The sequence below is a fragment of the Pinus tabuliformis genome, chromosome 3_2, assembly GCF_031772625.1.
Source record: "Pinus tabuliformis cultivar Carrire ecotype Pingquan chromosome 3_2, CPIR1, whole genome shotgun sequence".
NCBI classification, from domain to species: domain Eukaryota; kingdom Viridiplantae; phylum Streptophyta; class Pinopsida; order Pinales; family Pinaceae; genus Pinus; species Pinus tabuliformis.
In genome coordinates this window covers 628,482,948-628,498,893 of record NC_142302.1, presented here as the reverse complement: position 1 = coordinate 628,498,893, position 15,946 = coordinate 628,482,948, and the positions used below count along the sequence as shown (strand labels likewise).

General features: G+C 40.6%; 1 protein-coding gene across 1 annotated transcript in view; it reads right to left on the bottom strand.

Moving 5' to 3' along the window:
* Nucleotides 1-15,946, bottom strand: part of LOC149182196 (polyphosphatidylinositol phosphatase) — a 170,515-nt gene that overhangs the window by 83,594 nt on the left and 70,975 nt on the right. The window lies entirely within an intron of this gene.

Here is a 15,946-nt window from a genome sequence, read left to right as displayed (position 1 = left end):
AGATTCTTCAAATAACGAATTCCAAGACCTCTAGACCAAGACCAATACCCTTCCAAGACCAATTCCGACCTTCTTGATCATGTGCTTCCCTTGTCCAAGTCAAACCCAACCAAATCTCTTCTAGCAGCACAACTTCGACCCCCAGCAATAGAATTTTGTTCTCTACTACAAGTCTGAAATTTTCAGCCCCTGAAACCGCTTCTGCCTCCAGAGTCCACACATGTGAGCAGATTTAGGGCTTCCAAGGCTTCATTTTGTTGAGAAATCTAGGGCATAGAGATTAAGTGATTTCTCTTCTATTAGTAACTACTTGTGAGTGCTTTTTACTTCTTTATATTAGGATCTTCTTTTACTTAGATTATTAGTGTTCTTTTTCATCAAACAGCGACCAATGCATAAACCATAAAGAGGCAAGAGACACAAACTATAGGCTATCAACCAGGGCCAAAACCTCTCACTCTTTGAGAGGAAAACCCAAACGAATTCTTCTACTTATAGAGATTCCAATTGACGAATAACAAGACCAAGACCAAGACCTATTTGACCTCTCCAAGGCCAAAACACCAAGCTTCTTATCTTGCCCTCTAGAGTCAACGATAGTCAAATGTCTGCTACTTCCTTCTGTTTCAACGTCCTTTCAGATCTCAGCTTCCTTTCCTCTGCTTCAGGCCTACAACTTCTTGGCCCTAAATTAGAAGCCCTAGCACGTGCAGATGACTGTCCTTTCTACCTTGATTTTCTTTGCTTGAGGTGGAGGATTCCTCTTTGGAAACTCAGCTTGTGTTGCACCTCAATTTTATCCTAGATTCGACCTTCAAATATCACAGCAGAACCTCAGCTTCTTCTGCAGTGGACAACACCCTTTCATCGCACTTGTGAAGTGGATTATCCCAAACTAGACCCAAAAATATTACCACGGACTTCGCTTTTTCTTTCCTACTCCTCACTGGTCATGAGACTCCTTCCTCGCACTTCCTATTGCAGACTGTTCCTTGACCCTAAATCTCTGAAATTTTGTCCTCTGAACTTAGGCCAAGCTGCTTATTTATAGTGGTTTGCCTCTGTAAATTAGCTGACATGAGAGAGCTGAGTCGACATGTCTTTTAGAGTAGGTTATTTAATCGATTTTGTAGCCGACTTGAAGGAGTTGTTTTGTACTTGGTATTGGAGGGCTTACATACTAATTTAATGACTCATACAAAATGTAACATACCCAAGAAGGGTCCTTCATACATGACATTGACTCAATTTGACTTTATGACCAATCCTAAGGACTCACAATGGGAGTCATACTAAAAATAAAATTCCTTGCTCATGAAACCCATGAGACAAGCATTACAATAATAATTTTATTTTTCTTCTTTTCATCAATTACATAAAATCACAATTACACGTCATTATGAAGACTGAACCTAGTTACTTTTCAATACCCCCTCTTAACTAGGGAGGTATTCATAATGGTACTTGGTCATTCTCAATCTGAAGAATTTCTCATAAGAAGAGTCTGATTGGTAACCATCTGTATAGCATCATATCAACCAGCATTGTCACACAGCAAGGCCTTGACTAACAGCTCTATCTCTCCACAAGATCAAAGCACAATGCTGGCGAGACCAATGATGTATAGACACCCTCATCATTGCTCTCTCGGAGCATACCCCACCCGCGTTCTCAAGGTGTGTTCCACCAGGACTATTCTTATCTTGGATTCCCAATCCTCAATGACTACTCTTATCTTGGACGCCCTAACACATCCTCAAAGAGCATCGGATGCCAAATGTTTACCCAATCCTCCATTCTGTCTTCCCAAGTGAAGACAAGAATGATGTGTCTATCTCTCCCACTCAATTAGGGAGGACATATCTATTCCAATAAAGAAATGTACTCATTCCTACAGAAGGAATGTACCTAAGCTCCCTCTTGGCTTAGGAATTTCCAAGTTTCTTCCAAGTAAGAAACTTGTTTCCAGGCTCCCTATTAATTAGGGACGTACAAGAGCTCCTTAGGTGGAGATGATGGGACAATCAACTGCTTGAAGAGCTCCCCTTCACGATGTCATGAACTTCTTTTCGTTATCTAGGAGTCTTCATGTTTGGGACTTCTACATAGGCACTGACCATCCATCAGTTTCATCCATGAAACAACCATGCCATCATCGAAAAGTGATCCATCAATCCATATATGGCCTTCCTTCATGCCATGATGCTTTCTTCATGTCAAGTTTACTTAAGGATCTTTCATCCTACTACATGTGCATTGGTGGTGGAAGACATCCATAGATCTTCCCTTGGCAACCTTGCATAACCCATCCAGATATTTGAACATTAAAATCAACATTACCTTTGTGATGGTCTTTCATCATGACATCTTCTAGTTTGCATCAGCATCCTGCATACATATTGACACATCTCCCAAAGATATATATTGTCAAGGGTCTCTTTCTTTTTCAGACTTCATCAAAGTCTTCATATCTTCCATGGAGATATCCAAGTCAAATCTTCTTGGTTTTTCGGATGTTGATTGCCTTTACCATGATTGCATATTCCACGATCTCTTGCTTCCTTTTTTCACACATTTCATTCCCAGGAGCTTCCAATCAGAGTTCCTCAATTGTAGTCAACCACCTCATACTTCATATGAGGACATATTATGTTGATTTCATCTAGTGAATGTGTGACCCATGCATTCCTTTGAGGGAGGAGATCCTTTCTTTTGATCATGCTCTTAAGATAGAGCATTGGTCCATGTTACCTACAACCACATTACATGACTCTTCAATATAGATTGTAAGCATACATACCTCATTTTCCTTTGTGTCATCCATACTTCCTGCAGCAACTTCCTTGATTGAAAGAGCTTCAATCCCTTGATCTGATTCACTTTTATGTCATCATATCATCATCCCATGAATTCCACAAGTTTAAAATTTTTGATGAAACACTTGCTTCCACTCATGATCGGTGAACCTTTCAATGAAGATTACATCAGAGAATCTTGAGGTTCTAAAGTATCCCCATCAGCAGATGTTTCCATTTGACAGATGTATGATGAACCTTGTATTAGATGACCTTGCCACTTATGTTTCCAATGAGATTCCCAAGAGTTATATCCTTGTCGTCCATAGATTCTAACCATCTTTCATGATTCTCTATGATGATGTCCCGAGCTCTCGCTTACAATGCTTCTATGATGCCTTGATGCATCCCATTATTTTACTTAGTGAATCATGATAGCCATATCTTAGAAGAATTAGGAATTTGAAAAGAACTTATGTGAAGAAGACTATCTCAATTGTGCAGATCTATTACTTCCTCCTTGCATTTCTTCTTTTCAACTTTCTCCACTTCCTTGGTGATGTGCGAGTCTTCTCTTCCTCTTTTGTTATTGTCCTTCTTGATCTTAGGACAATCTCTCCTATAGTGCCCATATTCTTGACACCCATAGCATTATATTTTAGCCATGTTCTTCTTTTTCTGAGGACCAAACATTCTAAATTGTCCCTTTCTTCTTTTCATTGTAGTATAAGCTTGATTTTGCTCACCTGCTCCCACATTAGATTTGGCCTTTAGTCTAGATTCTTCAATCTTGCATAGTGACCATACATCCTAGAATGGAGTAGCTTATTTCTTCCCATAAATACTTGAAGTAAAGTTACCCCACTCCTCCAGTAGTGCATTTAATACAACTGTAGTCATTCACTATCAGACATGACTTCTTCCAGATCTTGTAGTTGATCCCAAATCTCAGATATCCTCATAAAGTATGAGGCTATTCCATCTTCCTTAGACATCTTCAGCTCGTAGAATTCTTGCCTTAATGAGATGACTTCTCCAGCAGTGCTTGCGAAATACAACTCTACCAGTTTGTCATAGATTTCTTTTGAAGTTTTGAGTTTAGATACATATGGGATGAGGGGATCCTTGATTGATTTTATGAGAATCCTTTGAGCCCTAACTTCCCCTTTCATATACTTGGCAAGAGCTTGAGCATCTTCCTTTCTCGGTTTAGTGATAGAACCATTGACATGTTCCATAACCTCATTTTCAATGCGATTCAAATCTGTCCTTTTCTTCCATGCAAGATAATTTGAAGCCCCAACCAATTTGTTGCTTTCCTTACAAAAAGACATTTTGAAAAATTCAGATGTGGTCATAAATATACTTACTTGATAGAATGCTCCTTCTTATTGCTTCCTTGATGTTGATGATGATATAGAGGATAGAAAACTTCTCCTTGATGAAGGTAGTTTTATTCAAGAATGATTCTTGATCCCACAAAGAGTGAGATGACACTAGTTTTTGATCTAGCTTCCTTTGGATGTTTAGTCTTCAAAATATTTTAGCTTGAGTAGGTGTAGAGTTTTGGCCTTCTTCCTCTTTATGATGATCCCAATACTTCTTTGTAGACTTCTTTGATCTAGGGTTATGATGCTTCTTTTGATTTCAACATGATTTTCGCTTTGATGCCTTTCTTAAGATTTGATCCTTGAGTGTCCCTTGATAAGATGCCCTTCCTTGACTTAGTCACCTTAGCTCTGATACCATGTTGAGAAATCTAGGGCATAGAAATAAAGTGATTTCTCTTCTATTAGTAACTGCTTGTGAGTGCTTTTTACTTCTTTAGATTAGGATCTTCATTTACTTAGGTTATTAGTGTTCTTTTTCATCAAACATCTACCAATGCATAAACCATAATGAGGCAAGAGACACAGAATATAGGCTATTAGCCAGGGCCAAAATCTCTCTTTGAGAGGAAAACCTGAACAATTTTTTCTTCTTATAGAGATTCCAATTGACAAATACCAAGACCAAGACCCTCAACCTATTTGACCTCTCTAAGCCCAAAACACCAAAGCTTCTTATCTTGCCCTCTTGAGTCAATGATAGTCAACTGCCTACTCCTTCCTTCTGCTTCGACTTCCTTTCAAATCTCGGCTTCCTTTCCTCTACTTCAGGCCTGCAACTTCTCAGCCCTAAATCAGAAACCCTAGCACGTGTAGATGATCGTCCTTTCTACCTTGATTTTCTTCGCTTGAGGTGGAGGATTCCTCTTTGGCAACTCGACTTGTGTTGCACCTCAATTTTCTCCTAGATTCAACCTTCAAGTATCACAGCAGAACCTCAGCTTCTTCTACAGTGGACAACACCCTTTCCTCACACTTGTGAAGTGGATTATCCCAAAACAGACCCAAAAATATTACCACAAACTTCACCTTTTCTTTCCTACTCCTCACTGGTCATGAGACTCCTTCCTCGCACTTCCTATTGCAGACTGTTCCTTGACCGAAAATCTCTGAAATTTTGTCCTCTGAACTTAGGTCGAGCTGCCTATTTATAGTGGTTTGCCTCTATAAATTAGCCGACATGAGAGAGTTGAGCTGACATGTCTCTTAGAGTAGGTTATTTACTCCATTTTGTAGCCGACTTGAAGGAGTTGTTTTGTGCTTGGTATTGGAGGGCTTACATATTGATTTAATGACTCATAAAAAATGTAGCATACCCAAGAAGGGCCCTTCCTACATGATATTGACTCAATTTGACTTTATGAACAAACCTAAGGACTCACAATGGGAGTCATACTAAAAATAAAATTCCTTGCTCATGAAACGCATGAGACAAGCATTACAATAATAGTTTAATTTTTCTTCTTTTCATCAATTACATAAAATCACAATTTAGAAAAACGGCAAGCTCAAAAAAACAAATATCCCTTATGGAAGTATGTCACAAGAGAGCATGGGTCGGGCAACAAGTTGAAGGGAGGAGGCAATGTTTCTTGGAAATGCAACTATTGCAACAATCATTTCAAGAGCACTTATTACGGTGTGAAAGCTCATTTGTTGGCGTTACCAAGTTGTGGAATTGCAACGTGTACACAGGTGTTTTTAGCTAGGAGGAAAAAATGTTAAAAGAAGCCAATGTTGGTGTGGCAAGGGTGGTTGCATCATCTACCAAAAACAAGAATGATGATTCCCTTCCATTCATGAGGAAAAGCAGCAGCAAATTTCCACTTGAGAGTTTTGGTGGGTGTGTGGGTCAAGTAGCAAAAAGAAAGGCAGTGGCACTTGGTCCAATGGACAAGATTTTTCAGAAAGAGAGACGAGAAGAGATTGATCTCACCATTGCATTATTTTTCTATCAAAACTTCATATCCTTTAATGTTGCATGCTCACCTTTATTTCTTGAGATGTGTTGAGCTCTAACTCAAGGGGCTCCATCAGGATATGTGCCTACTAGGTCAGAGAAGCTTAGAACCGCATTGTTGACTAAGGCAAAAAAAAGAGGTGGACAAAATGCTTGAGCCTATTAAATCAGCATGGCCAATGTTTGGGGTTAGTATTGTTTCTGATGGATGGGCAGATCCAGCACGCCACTCACTCATCAACTTCATGGTGTCTTCCTTGAATGGACTAGTTTTCTTGGAATTGGTGGATGCACTTGGACAATACAAGGATGCACAATATATTGTTGAGTTGTTCATTGAATTTATTGAAGATGTAGGTGTTGATTCTTGTGTGAAAATCATTATAGATAATGCACATGTTAGCAAGGTTGCCAGCATGATTGTGGAAGCTAAATATCCACAAATATTTTGGACATCTTGCATTCTCCATTCCTTGAATTTAGCACTTAAATCTATTGCTTCTGATGTCCCTTGGATTGGAAGTATTATTGAGGATGCACAACATATCCGCAACTTTGTACAAAATCATATAAATGCCCTCACAATCTACAAGGATTACACACATCTATCATTGTTGAAGATTGCAGATACACGGTTTGCCTCTTCATTCATCATGTTGAAGAGGTTGAGGGAGGTCAAATGCGCTCTTGGGGCCATGGTTATTTCAAAGTTTTGGTCTTTTTGGACATAGACAAATCAAGCAGCCTCAAAAAGATTCAAGGACACAGTGTTAGATGATGCTTGGTGGGAGAGGGTAGATCTCACTATTAAGATCATGGACCCTATCATTGCTTTGTTATGATTTGCAGATACAGACCAACCCATCCTAGGAGAGGTTTATGAGGGATGGGATTCCATGATTGAGTTTGTGAGGACCATTATTTTACAGAGTGAGTGCCCTGAGTATGAGACATCATCAGAGGCCTTCTTCACCACCATACAAGATATTATTTTCAGCAGTGGGACAAGAATTGCACACCTTTGCATTGTTTGGCTCACTCATTGAACCCAAAATGCTACATCCATGAGTGGCTGAATGGTGGACCTTCTCGCAAATTCCCTCCTCACATGGCTGGTCAAATTTCACAAGGGAGGAAGGATGCATTGAGGTGGGATTTTCAGGATAAAGCATCCCTTGATGAGGTGGAGGAGGTGGAGGATGCCTTTGCAGAGTTTTCCACTAGCACTGGGCGATTTGCATGCTATGATGTGATTAGAGACAGGGGGCCAAGAAGCCCTATTCTTGGTGGGAAACTCATGGGGAAACAAGCCCTCCTCTACAGTAGTTAGCCATGAGGCTCCTCTCTCAAGTGACTTCACCCTCTTGTTGTGAGAGGAATTGGAGCACATATGGGAATTTGTAGTGTCAAGAAGAACGGGCTTGAGCAGTCCAAGGCAGAGACAATGGTGTATGTGCACACCAACCTTCGTCCTATTTACATGCAGAGGGATGAGTGGTTGAAGGGAAAGACAAAGATGTGGGATGTCTTTCCTGATGATATGGGTTTGGACAACAGTGTTGAGTTGGCATTGGCCAACTTAGATCATAATGACCCAATGCTAGAGCCTGTCACTTTTAATGATGGTGATATTGTTGAGGGGTCATCCTCCACACTAGCAGATGCAGAGATTACATTGGATACAAAGGAGGATGTAGCAGAGGAGAGCAATGGTGACCATGACAGTGATGTTGATTTTGATGATGATGATTGATGACTCATGAGTCATGAGCTACCTACTACCTTGAGGCTTGTAGTTGTTTTGTATTTGCTATTTATATTTTCCATTGGCATTGCTACTACCTATGTAACACATTTTGATTTTGATGACTTAATGAGAAAACTGCAGTTTCTTGTCTTTCTCCTATTGGATCATTAATGAATCTGTCACAATTGTATTTGTATGCATAATGTTACTTTGTAAAACTTACAAATTTTAAATTTACAATGTAGAATCTAGATCTATGTCTAAATTTGTATCATGAATGAGAATGTGTAAGAAATATCTATTTAGTATTAATTTTTAATATATGTGTGTATATATATATATATATATATAACGTGTCCTACGTGTCCCATGTCCTCGTGTCAGGTGACTTAGCACATAAGTAATCAATAGATATTGCTATAATTGTCTCATTGAGTTTCATTTAAGGTGCTTCTCTATTTTTGTTCTTGATTCACAAAGTGATATTTGACATACTGGTTATAAATGATCTTATCGTTTTGTCATTGATATCTCATTGAAGCATTTTTATTTGACTCATCTCTTGCATTCTCATCCTAGAGTAGAATTGCATAATTAAAATTTACCTCCAAGCATAAGTTTGGTTAATAGAAAGTTAGGGCCTCTTTCATTCAATTTGAGAGGTTAGAACCCCATTCATGATTAACACAGCTGACCTTCCAGTTCTCTTGCGGACAATCCCTTGTAGGAACGGATGCACTTGAGTGGTTAGAGGTCCTAGGGAGGTATCATTAATGAGACCATAACCTCCTTCCCCAGCACTTCTCTCTACAACCTTGTTTGTGACTAGCTTCAAAATAATTGAGGAGAGGGCTTCACCTAGAATAGGCATTTAACCTAAAAGTAACCAAGATCCTACATCTCACATTTAAATTAGATCTTGCATTTCATCTAGGATAGATTTTGCATATCACCCTTGAAGAATTTGTCTATCCGATAACTTGACATATTTATTATTAATCATTTTGTGCAAGTACCACTTAATTTCAAGGCACTAGTCTATCACTGGTATATCTCAATAATCTAATTGTTTGTGCTTATTAATCTTACTGGCCATATAATCTAAAATCAAGTTGCTAGGTGTTAGTTTTTGTAGCATTGGAGGTGTTCTAGTCTCGAAACTTTGTGAAGAGACTAAAACACATGACATCTCCATAACCCAAAAATCGTTTTTGGAAATTCCACCTAGAAGTGTCTCAATTAAAATATTAATCTATTTTTTAATATTTCCTTAGTCTAAACATAGGAAATTTGGTTAATTAATCAGTATTAATTGAGATAAAGTGAAAATTATTTAGAAACTCACACAGATCGACTCCAATATGATCTTGGCCTTTGATTAAGTTTTAATCTTGGTCGTTGGAGCTCCAATAGAGGATTATAAGAAGTCAATGGGTAGATGGAGAATACACTAGAGACACTTGTGAAAACCTAAGAGAGTTTGATTTCCTTAGAGAGTTCGATTTTTTAGAGGCAGTAGTTGAAAGAGTTCGAGCTTCAAAAGGAAGCAGAGATAGAGAGGGGCAGGGACAGTGAGTCCGGAGGAAAGCTTTTCCAGATCCAGAGAGTGCATTGCAGAGAGGCAAAAATAGCCACAGTGAGGCTGACGCAGGGGCTGCGCAGAAGCCTCTAGAGGCAATTCGATTTTACTGGAGAGAACTTGAGTTTCAATTCTAAAGGCCAGGAAAGTGTTCCAAAGGGCCAAAGAGACAGAGTCTCAATCAGTGGCAAACAAGATGGCTTAAGTAACAGTTGATTCAGGTTGAGCATAGAAGGGACTGCGCTAAGGTGATGCATGCTTGTGCAGAGGCAGTTTGGACGGCTCACTTGAAGTTGCAATCAAAGCTCAGATTTCCCTGTGGGGTGAGGAAAATTCCTCACAAGATTTTTGCCAATATTTTTCTCTGTAGGATTGCCAGATTTCGGCTTCTAGTTGTACTCAAATTTTCTCTAGTCGTTGCATAATAATAAAACCCTCAACTGTTGCATCGGTTTTCCCAAGTTGGGTTTTTCGAGGACATTTGTCCAAAAATAATTGTCTCAAATTTTATGTGTGCTAGAATTTTCTCAGTTTCCAACACTATTTTCTTCCGCAATTTTATTTGTTGAAGTTGCAGTGTGGTTTATTCAGTATTTGTCATAGCAAATAAATTGTTAAATTAATTAAAGATTAGAAAAATAATTTCCAATTGTTGCAATAGGATTTCAAATTTGAAATTTTCACATGGTATCAAAGCGTGATTGACAGTCGGGAAGCTCAGAAGCGGGAGAAGGACAAGACAGAGAAGCAAGACCAGGCGGCAGTGTCCACTCAGATCGACAAGTTGTCCACCAGGCTGGAGGAAGAGTTTGCAATGTTTGCAGCCATACCTCCAGGAGAGTGGTGGGGCTGTTTAAATTCCTAAACCGGAATCCCTACTGCAACAATTCTCCTACTTGTTAGATTTACATGAACAAGTGATTTGCAGTTTCCTACGGAAAATATTGAAACACATACACTGCAACCTTCACTTAATTAATTTATATGCGGAAACAAGAGACTGAGCAAGAAAGAAAATACAACACAATAACACCGTTATTTTTTAACAAATGTCCTCGAAAGAACCCAATGTGGGAAAACCGGTGCAACAAATCTGAGGGTTTTAATATTATGCAGTAGTAAATCTGAGTACAATTCTTGGATGCTCAACTAGCAATCTGATACAGAGAGAAACTAGACAAAACGAATCATGAAGTGATCTCACCCTGTCACTGTGAGAATCTAAGTATGATCACGTTGAACTGGAGCTTATGCGTACCCTCTACGTAGCCTCTGCGAAGAACTGTGTAAGCCTCATGCAGTCCCTGCGTCACCCCTGTTGGGTATCACGCTGCTCCTTCTTCGGACCCTCCGCTGGCTGGAAAATCCGAATCTCTGCCTCTCGGTCTCACACCCTGGCTCCCAGCTTCTGAAACTCGATTTCCTCAGCAAGAATTCGATCTCCCTCTAAGGCCTACGTTGCCACTACGTCAGCTCTGTGTGGGCCAACGTCTGCCTCTCTCTGGACGTCGTTCTGCCCTCTCTGCCTCATACTCTTTGGACATCGTTATACCCTCTTTGCCTCTCTCTGCACGTCATTCTGCCCTCTTTGCCTCCTTCTGAATACTCTCTACCCCTCACTGCAAGAGATCTCCTCGATCACTCCTCTAGCAACTGTTGCGCTGCCCTCTCTGAGAAATTCGATCTTCTTGATCCTCTCGTTGATCAATCAACGACCCAGATTAGATTATAATCAATGGCTAGGGATCATATTGACTTGATCTTCACCTTCTTCTAGAAGTTGCAACCACAGTTTAGATTAATACCTATTTAGTATTAATTATTTTAATTTCATAAGTTTAGACTTAGGGTCTCATTAAAAATAATTAATTATTTTAATAAAACTGTCTCTGGGTGGAATTTCCCAAAACGATTTTTGGGTATTGGAAAATGTATGTGTCTAAGCCTCCCTGCAAATTTTGAGACTTAGAGCACATCTGACGCTACCAGACATCAACACTCCCTCTTAGTGAGGAATATGCTCTAGCAATGCAACCAACTAAAGCATCACTCTAACTTCTTAACATCATCCTTTGCATTGCTGATGTTTGACCTGTCCATCAACTACTGCGCAAATGTTGCATCTGTACTGTTGTTGACCCTGCCAATGTCAACACTGCATCCGTACTGCAACTCCCTTTAAATTTTTGCATCCATGCTGTTGTTGGCACTACCACTACCAACTGCTCCAGCACTGCAAACTATTGCTGCTACTGCATTAGCAATGGAAAAACATCCCAAATCACTGAACTAACTATGTTCAGTATGATATCATGTGAATGCGGGAGCCTGACTGCTGCTAGTCTCTACACTGACCCTCTAAATCTACTGCATTGTTGCTAACCTTTGCTCTATGCCATCTGCACTGCTGCCAACTCTTGTTGTTTTGGGGTAGCATCGGATGTGCTCTAGCCACGAAATTTGGTGGAGATGTTGGGGCACATGTGATCTCCAATACCCAGAAAGTATTTGGGCAGATTCTGAATAGTTCAGGAGATATTAAAATAATTAATATTTTTAACGGAGACCCTAAGTCTAAACTCAGGGAAAATAAAATATTAATGTGTATTAATATGAAACTATATTAGAATGGTCCAAAAGACATGGATCAAGCCAGATCTAATCTTAGCCGTTGATTAGGGACTTAATCTCGACTGTTGATTTGTCAACGAGGAAAGTATAAGAGGAGGCTTGAGGGTCACTTGGAGAATACACTGGGGGAGACCAGTCAGTTCAATTTCTAGAGTGGGGTTTGCTAAGAAATTGAACCAGTGGTCTGGAGTGCAGTCAAAAGGCAGCAAGTACAGAACAGAGAGACGGGAGATCAGCGCAGAGGAAAAAGAGGCAGACACAGAGCCAAAGGAAGCCACGCAAAGGTACCAGAGACTGTGCAGAGCCAGAAGGGCCTGCGTCATCCACGCAGAGGCTGCGGGAGTGACGCAGAAGACCAAAGAGGCTACGCAGAGCCTCAGTAGACTGACGCAGAGGGTTTCAGGCTGACGCAGAGGTCAATAGGGCCTACGCTAGATTCAGAAGAACTGCTGGAAATTTGTCTATGGGTAAGCCAGTTTAGCACCCTGTTGTACTAGAAAATTGTTGAATAATAAAAATCCTCTCTTGTTGCACTGGTTTTCCCACATTGGGTTTTTCTAGGGACATTAGTCCAAAATAACTATGTCAATGTGTGCATATGTTTGTTTCTGTATTACGGTGTAATATCTACAGCAGTATTTATTTTAATGTTTGTTGAAGTAATTTCATGAATAACTTATGATGAAATAAGTAGGAAAAGTAAATCAGTTGCTGCAGTGATAGAATTTTCACATGGTACCAGACCAAGTAATCAAAGACAGAAAGGGAAAATCAATTATGGATCGAGACCACAATGCAGAGGCATCCACCTCAGGGGACTCACGCAGATTTTCAGAAGATTGCACAAGAGAGAGAGAGATTTTGATTTCTCTATGTTGGCTTCCAAGTTGGAAGAAGTGGCGTGCATGACTAGTGTTGCATCATCAGAAGTATGGTATATAGACACTGGAGCCTCATGGCATATGACGGGAATCAGGGAGTGTTTCTCAGAATATCGAGAAGAGAAGATGAACTTTCAGATCTCCATGGGGAACAAGGCAAAGTGTACTCCAGTAGGAAAGGGTACCATAGTTTTTCAGACAGAATCGGGAGAGCGGTTCCGTGCCACAAATGTACTGAATGTACCAAGATTGGGGATGAACTTACTTTCCGTGTCACAAGTACAAGGCAAGGGCTATGACGTCTGCTTCATCAAGGAAAAGGTACACGTCAAACACCCGAACTGGAAAAAGAAAGTGCAGATCGGGATCAAAAATAATTGGTTGTATAGACTACAACTAGAATCTCCAATGGCACTAATAGGCAATCATGGGGACAAAGAATTGAACGAACTATGACACAGAAGGATGGGTCACTTGCACCATGGAGCTCTGAGAATTCTCAGGAGCACCATAACAGGAGTTCTGGATCTGAGTACAAAATGAGATGATGTATGCGGGGGATGCGCTCTAGGAAAGTATATCAAGGCGGCATTTCCTAGGAGCAACCACAGGGCCAAGAGTGTACTAGGATTGATACACACAGATATCTACAGACCTATGTCCGTCAAAGCTCTTAGAGGTGCCGAGTATTTCCTTACCTTCATTGATGACCACTTGAGGAAAACTTCGATCTATTTTGTGAAAACCAAAGATGAGGTTTTCTGTCGATTCAAGGAGTTCAAGGATCTAGTGGAGAATCTGACAGGTAAGAAAATAAAAGTCTTGCTGTTAAGTTATGGTATGTTCTATGCTTATAACAGTTTACTTCTTTTTCTTATTATATTCCACAGATTAGCAATCACATGTACATAAAATAAAATGCAGATAGAACATTAAACGATTGACAGAAAACAAGCCAAGACAAGAGACACAAGATGTCGCAGCTAGCCAGGGACAAACCCCACAATGTGTGGGGAAACCCTTTGATCAAATCTTCTTTTATCTTCAATAATTCAGCAGAGAGAAATAGTACAATAAATCTGATTTATATCAGCAGTAGCAAACCCTAGATCAGCAGCATCAGCATTAGCAGTTTCATCATCAAACTAGGGCAGACGATATCTCACAAACCGACCGTCGGATCAGCTTGATTCCACCACCAAAAGTTGTGGCTTTCAGAGGAGGTTCAGATGAACCTACAGTGCAATTGCGATGAGGATATCTTCTAGTCCACGCAGGTCAAACTTCACTTCTGCAGTAGCAGCTTCAGTTTCAGCAGCTTCCTTCAAACTAGGGCAGTCGATATCTTGCAAACCGTCCGTCAGATTGACTTGATTCCACCACCAAAAGTTGCAACTTTTAGAGGAGGTTCAGATGAACCTACAGCGCAGTTCAGATGAGGAGATATTCTAGTCCACGAGGTCAAACTTTACTTTTGCAGTTGCAGCTTCAGTTTCAGCAGCTTCGGGCTTCACATGTGTGAGGGAGAGACCCTTTTCTGCGCAGTAGAGAGAGAGAGAGATGTGATGAGATGAGTGAGTCCAAATGAGGAAAAGTCCTATATTTATACACAACATTCGTGTTTGAATAGATGCCACTGTTGGGCTTCTGAGCCTACATGAGTTGTAGGTCGGCTTGATAATAATTCCATAATCAAAATAAATTCATATCTCCATGAATACTTATCGGAATTGAATGATCTTTATATCAATCCTACACCTCTCGACGAGAGGAATCTAATAAAAATATTATCAGCCATGAATAAGATGACACACATGAAGTTTTGCCTTAGTTGCCAATTGTAACACTCTCTCTCAACTCGGGAGAACTTCATCTGCAATCTGTCTATCGGTCGCTACTATTCATCCATCAAATGCACTGCCCTGTACAGCCTGACCCTTGCCCTGCTTTGCTTTGTTCTGCCTGTTCTGCTTTGTCTTGATCTGCCCTGTAGAGATTTGTATTGTTCTGCTCTGTTCTGCTCTGCTCTTGCATTGTTCTGTTTTACTCTGCTTTTGTCCGAATTATGAAGAAGAAGAAATGATCAAGGATGTATCACACTGACTCAAAGTCAATCTCAGAGTATGTACCACTGGTCCCAGACCAGTCTCAACCGGCCCGAAGTCAGCGTCATAGTATGTACAAATCCTACCACTGGTCCTAGACCAGTAACATCCTCCACTGACTCAAAGTCAGTCTCAGAGTAAGTACCACTGGTCCCAAACCAGTCTCAATTGACCCGAAGTTAGCTTCATAGTAAGTACTACTCCTACCACTGGTCCGAGACTAGTATCGCAATGTTAGAGAGTGTACCACTGGTCCCAGACCAGTCTCAACCGACCCGAAGTCAGCGTCATAGTGTGTACCACTCTCACTGGTCCCAGACCAGTACTACACTGACACGAAGTCAGTCTCAGAGTATGTACCACTGGTCCCAGACCAGTCTCAACCGACCCGAAGTCAGTGTCATAATATGGTACAACTCCTACCACTGTTCCCAGACCAGTATCATTGATCCCAGATCAATGGAGGTCATCCTAGCGTAGGGAGTACGGTAGATACAACGATGCGTCCATCAGTACTACTATGGTCCCTAACTTCATTTCCCTGCTGATTGATCAGAAGAGAGGTACTTCCCATGAGTCCCAGACTGCATGGGTAGGATGCCTCGACAGGAGAACTAATCAACCCTGTCCTCACAGGAGAACACATCAATCCTGCTACAATTGCCATGGAAAACACATCAATCCAGGCCTCACAGGAGAACACATCAATCCTGCTACACAAGAGAACGAATCATCCTGTTCCACAAGAGAGCGAATCATCTTGTCCCACAAGAGAGCGAATCATCTTGTTCCAGTGTGCACCACCAGGGGAGGGTGAGTCACCCTATGGTTGTATGTTGCTCCAGTAAGAACTACAAACC